The sequence below is a fragment of the Spermophilus citellus genome (assembly GCF_964194105.1).
Source record: "Spermophilus citellus genome assembly, chromosome: 15".
Taxonomy (NCBI): domain Eukaryota; kingdom Metazoa; phylum Chordata; class Mammalia; order Rodentia; family Sciuridae; genus Spermophilus; species Spermophilus citellus.
In genome coordinates this window covers 52,463,651-52,475,672 of record NC_138195.1, presented here as the reverse complement: position 1 = coordinate 52,475,672, position 12,022 = coordinate 52,463,651, and the positions used below count along the sequence as shown (strand labels likewise).

Sequence of the window (12,022 nt, the reverse complement as noted above, 5' to 3'; positions counted from 1 at the left end):
GTATTTTATTAGAGACAGGGTCTCACTGAGATGCTTAGCGCCTCGCTAAATTGCTGAGGCTGGCTTTGAACTCCCCATCCTCCTGCCTCCGCCTCCCAAACTGCTGGGATTATAGGCGTGCTTCACCACGCTCGGCCAGGAACTATGTCTTCACCTTTTTTCCTTTGTTGACACCGTACTATATTTCAGAGGTCTTGGTACATCTCGAACTCTTCTGTCCTGGAAGCATGGGGTCTTAGTTGGATGAAGGAGTAATGTCATCATGATTGTCATGCAGGTTAGAAGGGAGTTTGCATTTCTGGACACTTAGAAAACGGTGGCCTCTCTCTTTCTCCCTGCCCTGGAATAGAAACAAAATGGTTGTCAGGTGGGTACCTCCTAGAGACCAGTTCTCAGGCAGTTAGAAGCCACCCAGCTCTGTAGAGTGACAGGAACAGTTCTAAAGAGCTCTCCCAGATGTATCTGGCCTGTGCTTTACAAGTGTGTAGGTTCCTGTGTGGCACGTGCGCTGAGCATGGATGGTGGGTGAACGTGATGTGTGTCTGTGATGTGCATGTGTGTGGTGGGTATGTTCACTTGGAGGTGTGGCGTGTGTGAGTGTGTGTGAGTGTGTGTGTGTGTGTGTGTGTGTGTGTGTGTGTGATGTGTGGAAACGCACATGAGTGTGCTGAGGGATCCTCTGAGTCATGTGGGGGCTCACATGGGTGGGTGATGTGTGAAGGAGGGAGTGTGCAGAACAGTGTGTGTGAGGGGCATGCACGTGTATGTGTTCCAGTGGGGCAGCCAGGTCTGCGGCTGAGCAGGCCAGAGAGGACGTCAGTGTCTCCACAGCACTCGTGGCCTGGGCTCCCTCCCAGATGTGCCCTCCACCATGTCTCATGACCCTTCCTGGTGTCACTTCCTCGTAAGGTCAGCAAGCCCAGCCGAGGCCTCTCAGTTTATCAAGCCGGTGCCTTTTATTTTAGACATGGCCGGGATGCTTGTCTAGACCTGGACTTCACATGGCCAGGTGCCAGCTGCCCACTGCTTCTGGGCCACAGCAGCCTCCCTGAGCTCTGGCAGGACTTCTGCCCACACGAGATCCTCCTCCTGCCTGGGGTAGGGAGCCATCTCTTACCTGACCAGAGGAGTCGCACCAATAACTCTTTTTCTTCCCCATCCATGGAAAGGTGAATGCTAGCACCGCACACTGGTGCTGACATCAGTCCCTGCCGGGGGCTCTAGTGCCACCCCACCTGTCAGCCTCGCACACACCTGTCCAGCCGCCTCTTCCTGTTGCAGTGCCACTGCTCCCTGCCATCACACTCCTGACCCCTGCCCTGTGGTCCTTTTTTCTTTTCAATAGTCCTTATCACCTTCGAACATCCGCTATGGTTTGTGCCTCTGCAAATTTCAAATTGGTACCCCCTCACTAGACTGGAAGCTCCATGATGGCAGCGTTGTCTTGTTTTTCCATGTGTCTAGAAAAGTGTGTGACATATAGAAGAAGATTTAAAAAGAAAGAAAAAAAATGTGTGTTCAAGCATGGGAAGGACCTCGCACCAGCACTCCCTGGGCATGGGCCCGTGGCCCAGGTGTTTGGACCCTGTTCTCCCACTGACTGCCTGGGACAGCCAGGGACAGAGGACAGCCTCTGGTGGCTGAGGATGAAAGGTCCTGTCAACTTGCCATCATCCAGACTGATGGGAAGGCGCAGCTGTGGAACCGGGAGAAAGAGGGAGGAAGTATATGCTCTGTCTATGGGGACAGGGCTGCTGGCCAGGGGTGGACTTAGTTTAGTCTGGCAAAGCAAGGGCAGATTAATGCAGGTCAGGTGCAGTTCTTTCCTCAGGGCTGGGGCTACGGCTTCGCTGAGAGCCAGTGTTTGGTTAAGGGTGTGACTGGTTAAAGGGGCCTGAAGCCAGGCGCAGGGGAGGTTGAGTTACACATCATCTTTCCAGGAGAACAAGACTGCTGGCCCTCCCCTGCCAGGATGCCAGCTGCCCAAAGAGTTGGTGCCTTCGTCTTTCCTACTTTGGGACTTTATAACCTACCAACCCCATTCACAAGCATGGCCTTATTTGGGCTTCACAACCACCCTGTTCAATGGTAGGAGCTAATATGCTGGTCAGCTTCCTGTGGAATGGTGGTAACCAGCCTTCCAAGCAGGTAGCCCAGCCCTGCAGGCCTGCGCCAGGCCCAATGCCAACACCAGGGAAGCAGGGCAAACCCCATGCTGGGAAGCGGAGCGTCAGGGTGGATCCCCAGTCCTGCTGTAGATTAGGCAAGACGCTGCTGTCCCTGGGACTCCGCTTCTCCTCCTAGACAAGCCAAGCCCAGTCCAGCTGATGGGCTCGAGGGGGCTTCTGTGAGACTGGAACACAGCTAGGTTTTGTGCCCTGTTGGACTCCAGTCATCAGCCAAGAGCTTCCAGGGGCTTCAGGGGGAAGCTCATTCTCGCCCTGCCCCCACCTTCCCTTTCTCCGCCTGTCCTCTTCTCTCTCTGTCCTGCATCCTGGAGTCTAAATAAAGGCCAGTCCCTGCAGAGGTGCTCCTCAGGACCCGCTGCCCAGTCACCACTGGTCATCACAGCGGCTTCCTAGGCAGGCTGGGCAAGGCTTCTGAGAGGACCCACATGTTAAACACAGTGACGAAGACTCTGCATGGAGCTAGACACCCCAAAGGGTTAGCAATGTCAGAAATGGAACTTGAGTCAGGCTTCCAGAGACTTCCACCGGGGGCCAAGAGAACCATCCAGATGTTTACCAACAGATGAGTGGGTAGATACAGTGGGGTCCTTTCATACCATGGAAAGTCATTCCGCCATAAAGAGGAGAAGTACTGATACATGCTGCCACATAATCGAACCTTGAAAACATCATTCTCAGTGACAGAAACCAAACACAAAAGTCATGTCTTGTATGAGTCCACTCAGCTGAGCCAGCAGACAGCTTTCTCCCTCAGCATCCTCACCCTTGGACAAGCGGGTTCTGCTGATGTGGCCTGGCCGTGGCTCACGCAGTGCTTGGCATCCAGCTAGTAACTCGTTCGGCTTCCCTGCCTGTTCCTGGGCCGGCACTGGGATGTAGAAGGAGCATGGGCTCCCGTCATCTCACCAGCTTCCAATCCTGCCCCGGCCATATCCCTTTTCTATCAAGGAGTCAAGTTTCTTACTCTCTCTGGCCCTCCATTTCCATATTTGTGAAAGAGAAAAAGCAAGATGGTTGAGGATAAAACCAAACAAGTTTCTCAGGTAATGAGTATTCAGGAAAAGGTAATGAGCAGAAGCACGCGTGCACGCGCGCGCACACACACACACACACACACACACACACACTTCTGCTGGAGGTGGAAGGGTGTGATAAGGGCAAGAACTGGGTGGTCAGAGGGCCAGTGTCCAGGGAGGCAGATGAAAGGGACATTAAGGAACCTGAAGTCAGGAGGGTGCTGGGAAGGCTTTATAGGTAGGGGCGCTGCTTAAACCAAGGAATCTCCACCCCAAGTCAGGCCTCCTTCTACCCATGCTGGGTAGAAGGTGTCCTGGGAGGCACAGCCAGCCAAGGAGCCAGGGTGGACAGAAATCCAGACATCAAAGCTGGGCCAGAGGTTTGGGGCCAAATGAAGAGCAGCAGGAAATGGATCTTTGAGTTGAAAGGCCCAAGAAGCCCCAGGTGTTTGGGTTCCCTGAGGCTTCAGAGAGACCCAGTGGAGTGGTTGGAGCCTCCTGGACTCCCTCCAGAGCCCTGACTAGCCCTGCGCTGCTGCCTCTGTGACCCTGTAGAGGGAAGAGAGGAACGAGGGAGGGGAGGGGAAGCCACACAGCTGTTCGGAGCTGGGGGCCTGGGAAATTGGAGCTGAGTCACAGGCCTCTGCAGGCAGGAGAGGCCACTTGAAAGGCTACCTCTGAGCTCTGGCCCAGCCTCGCCAACAGCCCAGGATTATAGCAGGCTTCTCTGAGCTCCGGACATCTGCAGCCAGGAGTCCATTTCTCTGTCTCTCAGCTCTGCGGGGCAGCCCTCTGCTGTTGAGGAGGGGACAGACAGCTGCGTCCTGGAGCAGGGTTGGGAGGGGTCGCTGACTGGCCTAAGACCTCTGATGGGGACCCAGCAACAGTACAGAAGCCATCTGGCACCTCATCCCAGAAACGCCTTCCCCTTCCCAAGACTTGTGAGCCTCAAAGAGAAAGGGGTGGGGAGAGATAAGGGAGGCAGCAGGGTAGTGCAGGGCACTTAACCTACTTCTTAGAACTATCTCAAGGTCAGTCTTACTGTTTCCATGCTTCATTTGAGAAGACAGGTTCAGAGAGGTTAAGAAATTTGCTCATCATGGCCCAGTAAGTTAGTGGCAAGATGAAAATCCAGGTTGGGGTGAACCTAGTTATAAACCTTGAGTCCCCGCTCTACCTGGAGCCAAAATAATTAGAATGGGGGGCAGGTCAGAATGGAAGCCAGGGGTGGGTTGGCCTTGTCTGCATTCTGAGGCTTTGTTCGGTCAATGGCTACATTGTCGAGGTAGCACACTGAGAAGGCAGAAGAGGTCACCAGCTTTGCAAATTGCTCCTGGATGACAGTTTAGTTCCCACCCTGCAGTGAGTCCAAAAGAAAAGATCAAGTCAGATGTCAACAAACTAGAGGTTTAGCTGAAACAAACTAAAACAAACAAACAAAACTAGATATCTTAGAAAACACTTAGAGAGGCCAGATAATTGCTGGTACTGAGCATAATGACTTATCCCGTGGGACTTGATTCAGCCAGGATAGGCTAGAAGTTGCTGCAATAACAAATAATTTCCAAATCTCAGTGGTTCACACAATGAAGGCTTATTTCTTACATTACTTACTCAGCACAAGTCAACAGGGGGGCTCTGCTCACTGAATAGATCAAGTCAGGCTTCATCCTGCAACAGGGGCACAGGAAAGAGGCAAACTGCATCATGGCTTTTACATCTTTTGCTTGCACTTCACTGGAACAAAGGAAGTCACATGATATACTAGTCAGCTTTCTGTCACTGTGACAAAATGCCTGAGCTAAATGACTTAAAAGCAGGAAATGTTTATTTTGGCTCACAGTTTCACAGGCTTCAGTCCATGACTGGCTGGCCCTGTTGCTCTTGGATAGGTATCAAGGCAGTACATCTAGGTGGGGACACGTGGCACTGGAAGCTATTTACCTCATGGTAGCAGGGAAACAAAGAAAGAGGAAAAGGAGAACCCAGGGTCATGCTATACCCTTCAAGTTCATGCTCCTATATAATTGGAAAACTTCCAACCAGGCCCCACTTCTGAGCGTTTCCACCACCTCCTAGTAACACCACAGGCTATTAACAGGGGGACCTTTAGGGGACACTTGTTCAAACCATGGTATATGGCAGTATCTAATTTAAGGTTCCAGGAAGCACAACCCACCCAGTGCCCAGGAGCAGAGGGAAATGTCTGATGGACAGTACTTATGACCACCTCAAGGCCAAAGAGATGACTGGCCTGTGGGTGGATGCATTTGTGAGACCACCTAAGCATGACCTTCTCAGGGAAACTGTGAATGCCCATCCACAGAGGCCAAGGCAGGATGGACACATTGCAGGAACATGATGGAGCCTCTTTGCCATTACTGGCCTAGACTGTGTGACAGTGCAGGGCAGTTAAAGGCAAAGTCTCTGGAGCCAGAGGCACCTGTGTCCAAATTCTGTTCTCTCTCAACAGCTGTGTTACTATGTCCAGATTACTTAATGTCTCTGGGCTCCAGTCTCCTCTTCCATAATGTTGGGATAATAAGAAGCCCATTGAATTGCTGTGAGGGTTAAATGAAATATTACACCTAAAGCCCATGGCACACTAGCCTGGCACACGACAAGCTCTGATCAAGTCGGTTGTACTTGTTGTTGTTCCCATTCCTACCCAAGATCCTGTGCCTCATCCCTTTCCCTGCCTCTCATATCCCTAAGACGTCAGTCAGCAACTGGGGCAGGGTTGGGAGCAATCTGTGTGCTAGCCCAGCAGGGTGAGCATTCCCCATGACCATTGCGTGATCTACTGAGGTAGGGGCTTCTCTAACCCACCCTGCTCCTCAATGGACTGTCCTCAGCTGGACTGCAGAGCAGCTTCCTTCTTCTGCTCATCTTCAGATCTTCCCTGACAATCCTTGATCTGATGACTTATGTCCCTGTGACTCTGCCTTTTTGCATAATGTCATATAAATGGGGGCTTTCCGTGTGTCGCCTTTCTGCAGTCTCTAGATTTATCCACTTTATAGAGGTGACTGAATAGAGACCTCTCTTTTGCCTTCCTCCCTATTCAGTGTCACTGATGTCTGCTCCTTGGTTTCTGTCTTCATAATTCTAAGTTAAAGGCAAATCTGTAGCTGTGATCTGTCCCTACTCTTCACATAAATTCGAAAAAAAATCATCTTAGAGACCTCAGGAGGAGATGTGGTACAGTGAGCTGTTGGGTCAGAAATGGGTGCTGCAGGAGCACAGAGGAGGAGCGGAAGTTAAGAGAGGCTTTCTGGAAGAGGAGGGCTTGCCCTGAGTCTTGTCCACTTGGGTCTCTGCAAGCAGCTGAGCAGCTGTGGCCGACGGCTCTCAGGAGCTGCCAGACCGAACTGCAGTACCTGATTGCAGACGCCAGAGGACAGACGAGGGGGCCGTGCTGGGCCCTCTTGAGCTCTGCAGGCCGCCAGGGGTCAAAGCTCCCAGATCACCAGGAGCTGCAGCAGGAGGGGAAACCGACGCCAGACTCCAACTCCTTGGAGGCTCGAGTCCATGAAAGCCGTCCAAAGCTGTGGTTTCCACTGCTTTTCATTGGTATTGTCGCATCTGCACTCCCGATTTCTCAAGTGTGGTCGCTCAAGGCATTGCAATGGCATCAGCTCATTAAACATGTCAATTCCAGGAATCCGCATATTTAGCACTTGGCCCATGTTCCTCTCAGGCACAAGATGGGCTGAGAACCCCAGGATTGAGGCTTTGCATAATCTCAGTCCTTTACACTTCTCTGTTCTTCTCTTGCCTATTTTTCATGGCAGGTAAAGGGTCTGTAATTTAGGGAACAATACTTTATTTCTGTAGATTCATGACTCACACCATGTTAAAAGCCCTGTAGCAAAAAAGCCTGCATGACTCTGTTAAACCCAGCAGTTCTCCCAAGTTATTTGACAGGGAACCCCATTTCCCACTTATATCTAATGAAGCAGCCTGGAGAAGGGCCACCCTAACCACCTTCAGGCTGGACCCCAGGGTTCCCTCCTTGATGTCCTCAAACACTACACATTGTGCCACTTCTCTACCACCCTCTCCCTCCCTGGGGAAGACTTCCTGGATCTCTGTAGCACACCTGAGGCTTTTCGGGGTCTCCAAGTTTAAATAACCCTCCCTTATATGTCATTTGGGTCACTTACTGGGTTCTCCACTTCCAGCCAACTTAGTATAGCAAAACCTTTCTTCTCCTTTTGTTCTCAAGGAGAAGCGATAATACTGACCCTGCTGGGCAACATCTCCAGGAAAGGAAAAGGCAAAACTGCTCCAAACCCCAAGTCTAGCCTGAGCCCCAGCAAGTTGGCCCCGCCCCTTCCCAGCTCAGCATCTCATCCCCTGGCCTGCCTCATGCAGACACTGGTTCACTCATCACCACCCTGGGCTACTCTCGGGACCAGCAGAGGTGGTTACACCTGCTCAGAGGGGACAGAAAGTCATTGCAGCTAAAGTCGCAGGCCACTCGGTTTCCATTATCCATCAGGTTAGTTCAGTGGTTCCTGAACTTATGGCTTTCAAAGGCCTGTGCTAGAGTTTGAATGTGTCCTCCATAAGTTCATGTGTTGGAAACTTAATCCTCAAAGTCACATGTCAGTGGTGTTTGGAGGTGGAGACCTTGGGAGATAATTAGGATTACTGAAGTCATGAAAGCGGAGCTGCCATGGTGGCATTAGTGGCTTTATAAGAAGAGTGCTAACATAATTCTTCTATCTCACTGTGTGATGTCCTCTGCCATGTTATGATACAGCTCAAGGCCCTCCCAGATGCTGGCATCATGCTCTTAAACTCCCCAGTCTCCAGAACTGTAAGCCAAATAAACTTCTGTTCTTTATAAATTACCCAGTCTGTGGTATTCAGTTATAGCAACAGAAAACACTCAGACAGTCCATAAGCAAACCGTCCCTAAGTGCCCATGTGAAATGCCCACTAAGGTTCCCAACTGCTGAAAGGCCCATTAAAATATTGTCTGATCTGTGCTTTAGTTTTCCAAAAGTGTGATTCTTGGGGCTTTTGAATGAGAATCACCTGGCTTTTGTAAAATAATTTTAAAACAAAATTTTAATGTTTTTAACCAAAAATGCAAAAGGAATAGATTTTCAGAATAAAACCCCCTAAGTTAATAAATTTAACTTTATTGAAAGTTCATTATTTTTTCCACAACTTTAAATTTTTTTTTTTGAAAACAAAGAAAAACCTTACCACAAGCCAACTTGTGTCCTTGGGCTAGGGTTTGAAAAGAAAGAGTGGATGTGCCCCTACTATGAGCATAGGTCCCTGCTGAGGACCGCTGTGACTGCAGTACCAAGACTGAGGGTCAGTTCTGGGATTCCAGTTCACACTCTGTGTAATGTAAAGATCTGGCATTTTAAATAAAAGGGAGAGGTTATTGCTGTTGTCTTCTACACTTGATCTTCATGCTGATCCAAGGATTGAGAGTTTATGAAAAGTTAAGAAAGAAATACCATCTCAGGAGGCACACAGAGTCTGCTTGAGGGGTTCAATGTCCAGTTATTGGTGGAAAGTCGTAGGCACTGCCCTGGTCAGGATGGTGAAGGGTGGGCACCTGGATGGCAGAGGGAAGAGGAAACAACCTCTGCAGATGAATCCCCAGCAGGTCATGATGTGATTTTCATTTCTCTCCAGGGATGGCCCAGGAAGGAGCAGGCTGCTTAAGTTCTTTGAATTTAGAAAGAAAAGCTGGGACTAATGGGGAGAAATGACGGAAAGGCACATTTCAGCTTATAAGAGGAAAGAAGCCTAGGAATTAACGATGCCTAAGTAATAGCTTCTTAATACTGGATGCAGAGTTTGGACAGTCATTTGGGAAGAGGTGGAGAACATTACTACATTTAAATTAAAATAATGAAATTAAATACAAATAATGAAAATAATAGTTTTATGATTCTAGTACACACATTTATTATGTTGTTTTAATACAATTGCATTTTAAAACAGTATTGAGAGGTAAAACATTATCTGACTTTAGATTTCAGATGGTAGATTGAGGACATGTGAACAAAACAGAAGTGCTTACTTTTGTGGTGTTTGCAATGTAGAAATTCCATAGATGTTATATTATCCTTAAGAAACTAGAAGAACTTAAAGTTAGGGTAAAATAAGTCAATATAAGAAAATTAAGAAAGGCAATTATAAACTATAACAAAAACAATAAAGGTAATTTAATCATAGCATACTACTGATTACATGGTAAACAATATTTACTTAATCATAAGAATGTAAATAAATGCTTTTCAGTTTCTGAAACAACTTGTAGACAAAGCTTGCATGCTTAGTGATGATTTAAGAAAGAAAAGTAAATGGAAACTATTTTGAAAATATAAAAATAAACATGTAGGGGCTGGAATTGTGGCTCAGTGGTAGAGAACCTGTCTAGCACATGGAGGCACTGGGTTTGATCCTCAGTAAAAAAAAAAAAAAAAAAAAAAAAAAAAATCAATCAAATAAAGGTATTGTGTCCATCTACAACTAAAAAATTTTTAAATGCTAGTAATTGATGGCACTCATTTTCATACCCTGCTATGTGTGACTTCAGAACTTACATCCCTCAGAAAGAACTTGTCTGAGCAATTTCTCTTCTTTCCCTGTTCTGAAAACACCTCTTCCTAAAAATAAATTTTTTAAAAAAGTGTACCCAATGGAATAACCAATAAAAAAATTAAAATACGTGAATAGCAAATGGAATATTCAAGATGGAAAAAATGTAAGAAAAGATGAGGTGTTAATAGCATAATCCTCATACAGGATTGTTGGAATATTGAATAGAGTTAATTTTTTAAAAATCAAAACGTAAGTATTTTGTTGAAATACTCAAGTGTAAGTACTTGAAGTAACAGTGTATTAGAAGTAGCAGCAGCAGCAGCTGTAGTGATTGTCATAGTAAGAGAGAAAGAAAGAGATGGGAGATCAATTGACTAAACAAAGAGAAAGAAGAAAAAAGGAGTTTGTGTGAACTAAATTATCATTTTCTATTACCTAAAGTTAGTAAATCAAGAAATAGATCTAGCTGGGCAAAGTGGCACATCTCAGTGACTTGGGAGGCTGAGGCAGGAGGAGTACAACTTTGAGTCCAGTCTGGGCAGTTAGCAAGACCCCACCTCCAAAATAAATAGATAGATAGATAGATAGATAGATAGATAGATAGATAAATGGCAGGGGATGTAGCTCAGTAGTAAAGTGCCCCTGAGTTCAATCCCCGGTACCAAAAAAAAAAAACAAAAAACAAAAAAAACTATAAGCATTTTATTTAGAGTTGCAGAGGCTGAACACCTAGAAAATAAAATAAATAGAGGCATGGGGGACTGAAATGGAGCCTATTAAATTTCATGCATATATGATTACGTTAAAATGAACCCAACTATCATGTATAACTATAATGCACTAATAAAAGCATAGAAAAGAAAAGAAAAAGAAAAGAAAAAATACAAATGGTTAAAAGAAGGTTGCCATGGAAAGGAATCCAGGGTAGGGAGGGTTGGTCCAAGAAATTTGTTTTTCATCATAAACATGTCTATTGCTTCTTGGTTAAAACAAATACGATGTAATATACTACTTCATTTAAAAAAATTAATTCTAAAGTGATCTTCTCCATTAAATAGATGAAGACACTGAAGTTCAGAGAGGTGAACTGTCTTTCCTAAAGTCACAATGCTCAGAAGAAAAGGGACCAAAATGAATGCCCTATTTCCTGACACCAGCTCCTTAGTGCTGTCTGGAGTGGCCCCCAAAGAACCCCTAAGAGTCCTTCCCTGGCAGCCGCTGTGACTCACCATCCATCCAGGCTGCTGTGCCGTGGCACCTGCTGTTTTCTCTGCGTGGTGGGTCCTTCCCAACTTCTTTCCCTGGCATGCGTCTGCTCATTTTTCATGACTCAGCCCCGTGTCAACTCCTCCAGGACCGTGACTCTCTTCGGTCCTCCTTGCATACTCTCCTGCCTCTACCGTAATGCTTACTTATGATCCCATCAGCTCATAAATATTTGGTTGTCCCTCTGTCTGTCCATCTTGCTGTCTCACTGGCTAGCCTGTGGACCCCTCCAGCAGCAGTTCGTGTCTGATTCAACACCACACCCCCCCTCTCACCCAAATGCCTGCCCCGGGGCCTCAAAAGTGTGCGTGGACTTGTGAATGGGTGGAGTGCAGGCATCTCTGACTCCAAGCTTCTGGGCTGGTGGCCCGAGACCCAAGCCCTGGCCACAGGCCTGACAGCTGTGGAGGAGTCTATTCCATCAGGTCCAAACTCAGCCCAAGTGACTCTCCCACCCCTGCCTTTGTGCTCTAGCCCTCCAGTTTCCTTGTCCCCCTCCCTCGTCCGGAGGCTTATCTACAAATCCCAAGACTCACAAAAAGCAGGCTTAAGAGCCAAGGAGAGCCTTCCATCTGGATTGAATTAAATCACTGACAGAGTTATGTCTCTCAGTCAGCAGGGGCTGGAGGAAGGTTTGGGAAACAGACCAGACCTTTCCTCCTTGGAGGAGCTAACTCAGAAGGAAAATAATGTGCTGGTAAGAGCTGCTCTTAGGGGTAGGAGAAAAGGCTTGGGTTACTAGCACATCACTCACTAGCTGTGTGTCCCTAGGCAGGATCTCATAGTCTCTGGGCCTCTTTTCTCACCTGGATAATAGAAGTAGGGACTGTGGTGGGGAGATTAACTGAGGCAAAGCATGAGGCTGTGTTCTGTGCAGCACTGGCTCAGAGCAAGTGCTCAGTGTGTGTGAGAGCTTTCTTCTCTTTTTTTCTTTTTCTCTATATTTTTCATCACAGTTCTTTATGGATATAG

General features: G+C 47.5%; 1 long non-coding RNA gene across 1 annotated transcript; it reads right to left on the bottom strand.

Annotated features, from left to right (window-relative positions):
* Window positions 1-205: 205 nt before the first annotated feature.
* LOC308634460 lies at window positions 206-11,153 on the bottom strand. The gene is made up of 3 exons (XR_014019011.1): window positions 11,014-11,153; window positions 4,820-4,942; window positions 206-340 (listed from the first exon to the last, which is right to left on the bottom strand). It is a non-coding gene; the product is annotated as an uncharacterized lncRNA (long non-coding RNA).
* Window positions 11,154-12,022: the final 869 nt, after the last annotated feature.